General features: G+C 60.0%; 1 long non-coding RNA gene across 1 annotated transcript; it reads right to left on the bottom strand.

Annotated features, from left to right (window-relative positions):
* Positions 1–873: 873 nt before the first annotated feature.
* On the bottom strand, positions 874–5,370 carry LOC120381646. The gene is made up of 3 exons (XR_005588117.1): positions 5,309–5,370; positions 3,092–3,180; positions 874–933 (listed from the first exon to the last, which is right to left on the bottom strand). It is a non-coding gene; the product is annotated as an uncharacterized LOC120381646 (long non-coding RNA).
* Positions 5,371–8,377: the final 3,007 nt, after the last annotated feature.

Raw genomic sequence — 8,377 nt, 5'->3', positions numbered from 1 at the left:
GTGGGAGAGGGAGGTCAAGAGTTAAAATAATATTTGGGAAAACATGTATATAAGGGAAACTGATCAGAAAGAAAACTGGAGTGTAGGCTCTAGAACAAGGCTTGGGTAGGGATTCGGGGTTAAAGGTCTGGGATCCCCCACAGCTCTGGATCCCCAAACCTCTCCTCCCTCCCACTGACCCATCCAGACCACTTCCTGAGTGCCCTTCCTCCACACTCCCCTCCCCTTCTTCCCTTTACTCTCAGCTGGCATCACCTCCCGGCACCTTGGAAGCATCTTCTGTTCCCTCCTCGTCTCTCACTACCTCATCCCTCCTTTCTGCATCTTACCTCTAACCCTGCTCACACCTTCCCCATGTCCAGGCACAACAGAATTATCTACTCTCCCCCTTCTCTTCCTCTCACATTGCTCTGTTCTCCTTTCACCTTTGGGCTCCTGAATGACAACATTATACTCTCTTCTATCAAAAGAGGAGCTCATCTGACTGTCACACAAGCCCTGCATCGGTCACACACCTATTTACTCAATTTAGAATTCTACAGGAGGCATATTTTCCTCTTAAAATGAGGGAAAGGCATGAAAGCTACAGTTATTAATGTAGCCAATAACGACGCATTAAATGCAATTTTAAAATGACTGATGACAAATGTCTAAAAATTATTCTAGTGGGTGGGAGATGAGGCAAAAAACAGGGGGCAAGGAAACTTGTCAAAACTTTTATGACAAATGAAGGTATAAAGTTATTACTACTCAGGTTCTTTAGAGACCCCACAACTTCTAATAACCCAGGGGACAGGACTCCTTACCCAGCGAGGTCACCGTCTCATAGTTCTCCTGCATGACATCCCTGTAGAGGGCTCTCTGAGTGGGGTCCAGCAGAGCCCACTCTTCCCTGGTGAAATACACAGCCACCTCCTCGAAGGTCACCGGCCTCTGAAAGAGAAAGAGTCCAACACTCAGTACCTGCTGCCCCACTCACAACCCCACACTCATGGGGGAGAGGAGCCAATCAAATGGAAGCTCTGGGTGGCTCACAGGCAGAGTCCCCCCCACACCCCACTCAGAGCATCCAGGAAACGCCAGGGGGAGGGGACGAAGCGAGAGCCCCTTGTCTCTCCCAGCAGATCCATCTCCCCCCCCCCCACATTAGCCACAGACGGACACAGGAGATGGAGGCCCTGGCAGGTGCAGGGAGAGCTCGCTGGCAGGGAGCCCAGCGCTGTTCTCATTGTGAAGAGCTGGACGGGGCCAGACTCAGTGGGGGGCAGACGACATGACGGTCCAGGGGGGCTTTGCTGAGGGGGTTCCTCCAGCAGGGGTGTCCTGTCTCTCCTCCCCCCACTTCTCTTCAGCTGCCTCCCCTGCAACTGTTCCTGCAGCCCTGCCCCCTCCCCCCACACTTGGAGCTGCCCCGGCCAAGCTGCTCCCAGGAGCCTCCTGTGTGCTGACATAAGTAAACGGCCGAGGAATAACCCGATGCCCTAAGATGATGGGAAAAGAGGTACCAAGTGGTAACAGGGTGAAAAATTAGCCAGAAGATTAATTTTAAATAAAAAAATTCTGGAAAGGCTCCTCTGTTTCCAAATGTGCCTTAACCACAAGATACAGGTCGTGTGTCTATGCTAATGAGGTATAATCAGAATCACATTATATAAAGGGGGTCCCCAGAGCGGGAAAATTGAGCTCCCTGTGGGAAACTCCAGCAGGAACCATCCCTCTACTGATGGTCAATCCATGAGAGAGACATCAGACCCTAATACTATTGTTCAGGGTGTGAGTAGAACTAGAGTTGTAACTTTTTCACAGGTCTTTATAGAATTTCTTTGCACTTGGGGCGTCATAACCTTAACTGTAACTTTAATAAAACTTGTAAAACCGACTAGACCTTGTGCTTGTGAATGTCTGTGTGGTCACTACCCTTGGTCTTTGCGTGTTCCTAGAGACTGTACGTTTGAAGCAAGTAGCAGAGGCGACTTTCACTCTGTTAAGCTTGAAACTGTCGCCACCAGAGCCGACCCCGCGGTGGTGAAATGCCACATTACAAACTGCACTTCACATAAAATAAAAGGCTGCACAATACACCACACACCAGGCCACCCTCACTTCTGCGCTGCTGCTGGCGGTGGCACGGCCTTCAGAGCTGGGCGCTCGGCCAGCAGCCGCTGCTGTGAGGCCGCCCTGCCAGTGCTGAATTTGAGCCGGGGCTGAGCTCTGGCGCCTCTTTCAATACAAATTAAGCCCTAGAGGGAGGCATCGGGGTCTGGACATGATGGTGGGGAGCCCGTGGGGGCCAGGGGGGATGGGGGGCACCAAATTACAAGTTCACCCAGGGCACCATTTTCTCTAAGGCCAGCCCTGGAGCCGGGTATGGGGGAGGGGCACATCCCCTAAGGCCGTGGTTCTCAGCTAGGGGTCCCTGGATCTCTGGGGGGCTGCGAGCAGGTTTCAGGGGGGCCTCCAAGCAGGGCCAGTGTCAGACTCGCTTGGGCCCAGGGCAGAAAGCCCAAACCTCCCTGCCTGGGGCCATGAGCCCTGCCACCAGGGGCTGAAGCCAAAGCTTGAGCAATTAGCTTTGGGGGGGGGCCTGTCACAGGGGGCCCCAGGCAACTGCCCTGGTTGCCGCCCCCTAACGCCAGCCCTGGCTTTTATACGCAGAGAACGAGGCACGTGCAGGGCCGTGGAGTTTTTATAGCACATTGGGGGCCTTAGAAAGAAAAAGGTTAAGAACCCACCCCCAGCCTCCCTGGTGGGTGCCCCCTCACATCTCACAGCAGCCGCTGGTTAATCAGGTCGGGCTCCAGCCCCGGGAGTCTGGTCCGTTTTCCTAGCCCTACCTAGGGGGGTTGTTTCCTGTTCCACAAATTAGAGCATTTCCACCCTCTAACCTCATGGGTCTGTTCCTAGAATGGAAGCTGCATATTGAACAAGTCCCAACAGGTTTGCTACACCCTGGCCTCCTCCCATTCTCCCCCTGTGAATGTTTTGGCTACTCCAACCTCCAAACCAGACTGCCCAAGCCTCCCTCCTCCGGTGCGTTTGCTGTCCCTCCCCTCCAGCAGGAACCCACCAGCAACCCCCCCCTAACCCCTACCTGAGCCGGCTCCACTGCAGTCATTTCCCTTCCCTGTCCCATGGGAGGATGGGACGAGCTGGAGCGAAACATGGACGACATCCTGCAGCCTGGCAGGGCGAGAAAGGCCGTTGCAGGGGTTTCAGAACAGGCTTTAGTTCATGTCACATCACGATTCCCCCAGGATCTTTCCCTGCAGAGACACAGCCTAGGTTCTGCCATGCTGGGAACATGCTCCAGCTCTTTATTGCCGGGGAGACCTGGCCCCTCCTGCCAGGCTAAGCCCACAGGGAGATTTTTCAGCCTCCCCAGTAATAAAATCTCTGAACAAAATGCTGGAAAGGAGCAGAACCAAAGGGGCTGGGCAGGCTCCATAGGGACACTGGCTCCTCCCTTCCCCTCCTGTGCGGCCATGTCCTGTCGCTGGCAGAGATCAGCCCCCCCATCTTCCCCTCAGAGGCAGCCGTGTCTGCGGGCTCCCCCAGCCAGCACCCACTAACCACCACCCACGCTGGGGGAGTGACACACAAGGGCGGGTCCAGGCACCAGCACGCCAAGCGCGTGCTTGGGGTGGCATGCCGCGGGGGGCGCTCTGCCGGTCGCCGGGAGGGCGGCAGGCAGCTCCGGTGGACCAGTGGACCCTCCGCAGGCACGCCTGCGGGAGGTCCACCAGAGCCACCTGCCGCCCTCCCGGTGACCGGCAGAGCGCCCCCCGCGGCATGCCGCCCTGCTTGGGGCGGCAAAATGTCTAGAGCCGCCCCTGGTGACACAGGACAGCAAATTCCACCTACCCAAGGACAAATTGCTGCAGATAAACGGGCTGGGTTCACATCCCAAAGCTGAGGAGAATTTAAGAATTATGGAGAAAATAGGAAAATAAGAGACGAGAGAGTCAATTTTTAGGGAAAACGAGGAATCTCCTTGGGTTTTCTAACCACATGTGGGGAGGGCGAGAGAAGGGAAGAACTAGAGAGAATTGTTCTCAGGTTTTGAGACGGAAAGAAACGGCACAAACAGGAAAAGGATGCAAGTAGCTCACCCCCGTGACCATAGGCGTGCAGCACTTTGTTTCATGAGTGTGCACCCAGGAGCCCCGCCCTAGCCCCACCCCATCCACTGCCTCCCACTTCCTGCCCCTGGCTGCCCCCTCAGAACCTCCAACCCCTGCTCCTTGTCCCCTGACTGCCCCCTCCTGAGACCCCGTAACTGCCTCCCTAGGACTCTACCCCTACCTGTCCCCTGACCCTTATCCACCCCTGACCCTTATCCACCCCTGATCCCAGACAAACCCCGGGACTCCCACACCACATCCAACCGCTCCCCGCCCGTGACAGGACCCCAGAACTCCCAACCCATCCAACTCCCTCTGCTCCCTGCCTGCCCTGACCCCGCTCCGCCCCCCACCCCCCAACAGGCACCCCCCGAACCCTCAACCCATCCAACCCCCTGCTCCTTGTCCCAATCACCTCCTCCAGAGACCCCCCCCCCCCCCTAATCACCCCTCCAACAATCCAACACCCCTCCCCACCTCCTGGCAGCTCTGTCTAGTGCCTGCTCCCACCCACACACTCAAAGTGGCGGAGGAGGTTCCCTCTCCTTCGGTGGGAAGGTTGCCTAGTGGTTAAGGCACAGTACTCAGGCTCAGGTGTTCTGGGTTTGCGTCTCTACTCTGCCACAGAGTCCCTGCTTAGCCTTGGGAAAGTCACTTCACCTCGTTGTGCCCTAGATCCCACCTGCCCAATGGGGCCAACACTGACCCTGCCTCCTGGGCTAAATCCATTCATGGCTGGGTGATTGGGGGGGGGGGCGGGGGAATGGAGATACCAACATGGGGAGATTTGGGCTGAATTTCTCCACAGCCAGAGAGTGGAAAGGCCGCCCCAGGGAAAAGCTCCGCGGAGGAGGCGCCACAAGCTGCCGGCAGCGGGTCATTCCCGGGGGGGCCGAGCACCCGCCTGCAGCCGCCACAGCCTCCCCCCCCCGGAGCCCCCACGGGAGGGGGGAGCAGCCTCCCCAGCCGGGGCTCAGGGCATTGGGGTGCCGGGGCTCCCCCCCTGCGCACGCCTGGGCCCGGGACACTCACACACACACTCTGCCCCGGGGCTCCCCTGGTGCCCAGAGACCGATCAACCCCCTCCTGCCCCCGCCCTTCCCCGCCTGCAGCTCCGGCCTCTCCCCTCCCGCCCCGCCCCGCCAGCCGCACCCAGGGGAGCCCCGGGCCCCAGGCTCTGTCCCCACCTGGAGCCCAGCGGGGCCGGGGGCAGCTCCTGCTGCAGCTGAGAACAGCGGCTCCGCTCCGGCCCGGGCGGCTCCAGCGCTGCTGGCAGCACGTGGCCACCAGGGAGCAGCTGCTGAGCCCGGGCTCCTGCGTCACAATGTGCCCGAGCCCCGCCCCCCGCAGCTGCCCCGCCCCTGTCTGTGCCAGAGCCCCGCCCCCAGGAGCTGCCCCGCCCCCGGGCTGTGCCAGAGCCCCGCCCCCCGGCGCTGCCACCCCCCCGCGCTGGGCCAGAGCCCCGCCCCCAGGAGCTGCCCCGCCCCCGGGCTGTGCCAGAGCCCCGCCCCCCGGAGCTGCCCCGCCCCCGGGCTGTGCCAGAGCCCCGCCCCCAGGAGCTGCCCCGCCCCCGGGCTGTGCCAGAGCCCCGCCCCCAGGAGCTGCCCCCGGTGGGGTCTCTGAGATTTGTTCTGCCTCCTTCTTCCCAGCACCCCGTGCTCCCAGCTGCTCCCTTCCTGTGTCTGCAAACACCCCCGGGCGGGCTGCAGCGCTCGCTGGGGCTGGCTCCAGTGGCTGAAGTTGCCTCCATCTCTGCTCACCTGGGGGTGGGGGAGGGACGAAGAGAGGAGATGGGCCCAGGGTGTGAAAGCAGAATTAGGGGGCAGGGAAAGAAGGACTGTTTGGAAAGGTGGGTTTTTTGCAAGGGGCAGGGGGTGATCCAGATGGAGTCAGAAGCAGTTGGGCAGCAGAGGCTCAGGGAAATTGAGGGGAACCCCCTGGGTGTCTCAGTGTTGGCCAGGGATTGTACAGCACCTAGCGCAATATGGGGTCCCAGAGCCGTAACTAGCAATTTTTACACCCTAGGCAAGAATATAAAATTGCGCCCCCTGCTGTGCCACCCAGCCCCCTTGAAACACCCCCCCCAGCGCCACCCATCCTTGTGGAAATAACCCCCTCCAGCGCCGCCCGCCCCGCAGAAACAAACCCTCCTTCCCCAGTGCTGCCCCCCCCCGAAACAGCTGTGGGCCGAAAAGGAAGGTTTGGGGGAGGGAGAAGACACGGCCCCCGGAGGGTGGCCCGCTCGCACCGTCCCACCCCGCTGCACCCCCGAGCCCCCACTGGCCTGCTGCATCTCCTGCTAGTCAGTCCCCACCCACCACTCCTCCTTTCACCTCCTCCCTCCCCTGCCAGAAACCCCGTGCCGCCCCTAGAGCCCCTGCTGGCTCACTGCTCACCTCTGTGCCCACCTGCCACTTGTCCACCCGCTCGCCCACCTGCTCCCCACTTGCCCCCTCACCCCCCACAGGTATAAAGCCTCATTCAGAGACCCGGCGGGGGGTCACTATATCACTGCACCCAGCAGTCACTCACTGCAGCACCAAACATTAAACTGCTGAAAATGGCGCCCCCCCTCCAGCCACCAACATTTTGGACTAGAAAGCTTTGCCCCAGACATCCCCTTCAGAAGACACCCCCAGACTGGCTGAGGGATGCTGGTGTGGCCTCACCTGGCAGCCCCCAAAGAAGGAATTGGGGGGACTAAATGGACAGGGCCCCTCTCTAGCTGAAGCCTGGCAAGGGCGGTACCTGGATCCCACTAGAATTTAAAATGAAAAGTGAGGAGGAGGCTCTGCTGGACCTGGGCAGCTCAAGATACAGCACCAGGCACGTAGGAGGATTTCCACTCCTGAGCCATGGAAGCAGAAATTGACTTTTCCTTTCCAGATTTAGTTAATGTTCAGAAAGGGAATCCAGCGCCTGCCTTCCAGATTTGAACAGCTCAACATTCAGGAATGCTCCAGCTCAGTTTGGGCAGCTGTTACTTCATTTCTCCCAAATCAAATATGCTGATCCACTGTCGTTTGCTGTAGAAAAAGTAGGATAAAATTGAGCAAGAAATGCTTCCCAGGGTTATTAGGACTGGAATTGCAATTTTCAACAGCCATTGCCTTTTTGTTTGTAAGGAAGTCAATGATATTGCACTGGTAAATTCCCCAGAGGTAATAATTGAAGATATACCAATCTTGTAGAGCTGGAAAGGACCTTGAAAGGTCAAGTCCAGCCCCCTGCCTTCACTAGCAGGACCAATTTTTGCCCCAGATCCCTAAGTGGCCCCCTCAAGGATTGAACTCACAACCCTGGGCTTAGCAAGTTAATGCTTAAACCACTGAGCTATCCCTCCCCTCTGCCCTGCTGATTGACCCACCCTGGAAGCAAGTTACCAGTGACCCAGGGCTGGCGTGGAAGGAGAGTGCAGGGCGGGGTGTGTGGGGAGAGCCCAGGGCTGGGGTGGCAGCAGAGGTGGCTCTAAGAATTTGGCCCCAAGCAGGGCAGCATGCCGCAGGGGGCGCGCTGACGGGCGCCGGTCCCGCGGCTCCTAGTGTCCTCTTGCAGACGTGCCTGCGGAGGGGCCACTGGTCCCGCGGCTCAAGTGGACCTCCCGCAGGCATGACTGCGGAACGTCCGCCAGAACCGCCTGCCACCCTGCCGGCAAAATGCCGCCCCACGCGCGCGCTTGGCGCACTGGGGTCTAGAGCCGGCCCTGGGTGGCAGGGGTGCGTCGGTGGGGAGCAGTGGGGTGAAAGGGCGGAGCTAAGAGCTGGGGCAGCATGGGGTATGTGGGGAAGAGCCCAGGGCTGGGGTGGCAGGGGTGCAGGTGGAGGCAGAGCCCAGGGCTGGGGTGGCAGGGGTATGTGGGGGAGAGCCCAGGGCTGGGGTGGCAGGGGTGCAGGTGGAGGGCAGAGCCCAGGGCTGGGGTGGCAGGGGTATGTGGGCAGAGCCCTGGGCTGGGGTGGCAGGGGGTGCAGGTGGAGGGGCAGAGCCCAGGGCTGGGGTGGCAGGGGTATGTGGGAGAGCCCAGGGCTCAGGTGGCAGGGGTGCAGGTGGAGGGGCAGAGCCCAGGGCTGTGGTAGCAGGGGGTGTGTCAGTGGGGGAGCAGTGGGGGGGAAAGGGCGGAGCCAAGAGCTGGGGGAGCAGGGGGTCTGTGGGGGGCAGAGCCCAGGGCTGGGTTGGCCGGGGGGTGCAGGTGGGGCGTGGAGGGGCCGGGGCGGGGGGGGCAGGGGGTGTGGGTGGAGGGGGCAGAGCCCAGGTCTGGG

Source organism: Mauremys reevesii, linkage group 14 (genome assembly GCF_016161935.1).
Source record: "Mauremys reevesii isolate NIE-2019 linkage group 14, ASM1616193v1, whole genome shotgun sequence".
Taxonomy (NCBI): Eukaryota; Metazoa; Chordata; order Testudines; family Geoemydidae; genus Mauremys; species Mauremys reevesii.
The sequence above is the reverse complement of the archived record's forward strand: the minus strand, read 5'-3'. Positions and strand labels throughout refer to the sequence as shown.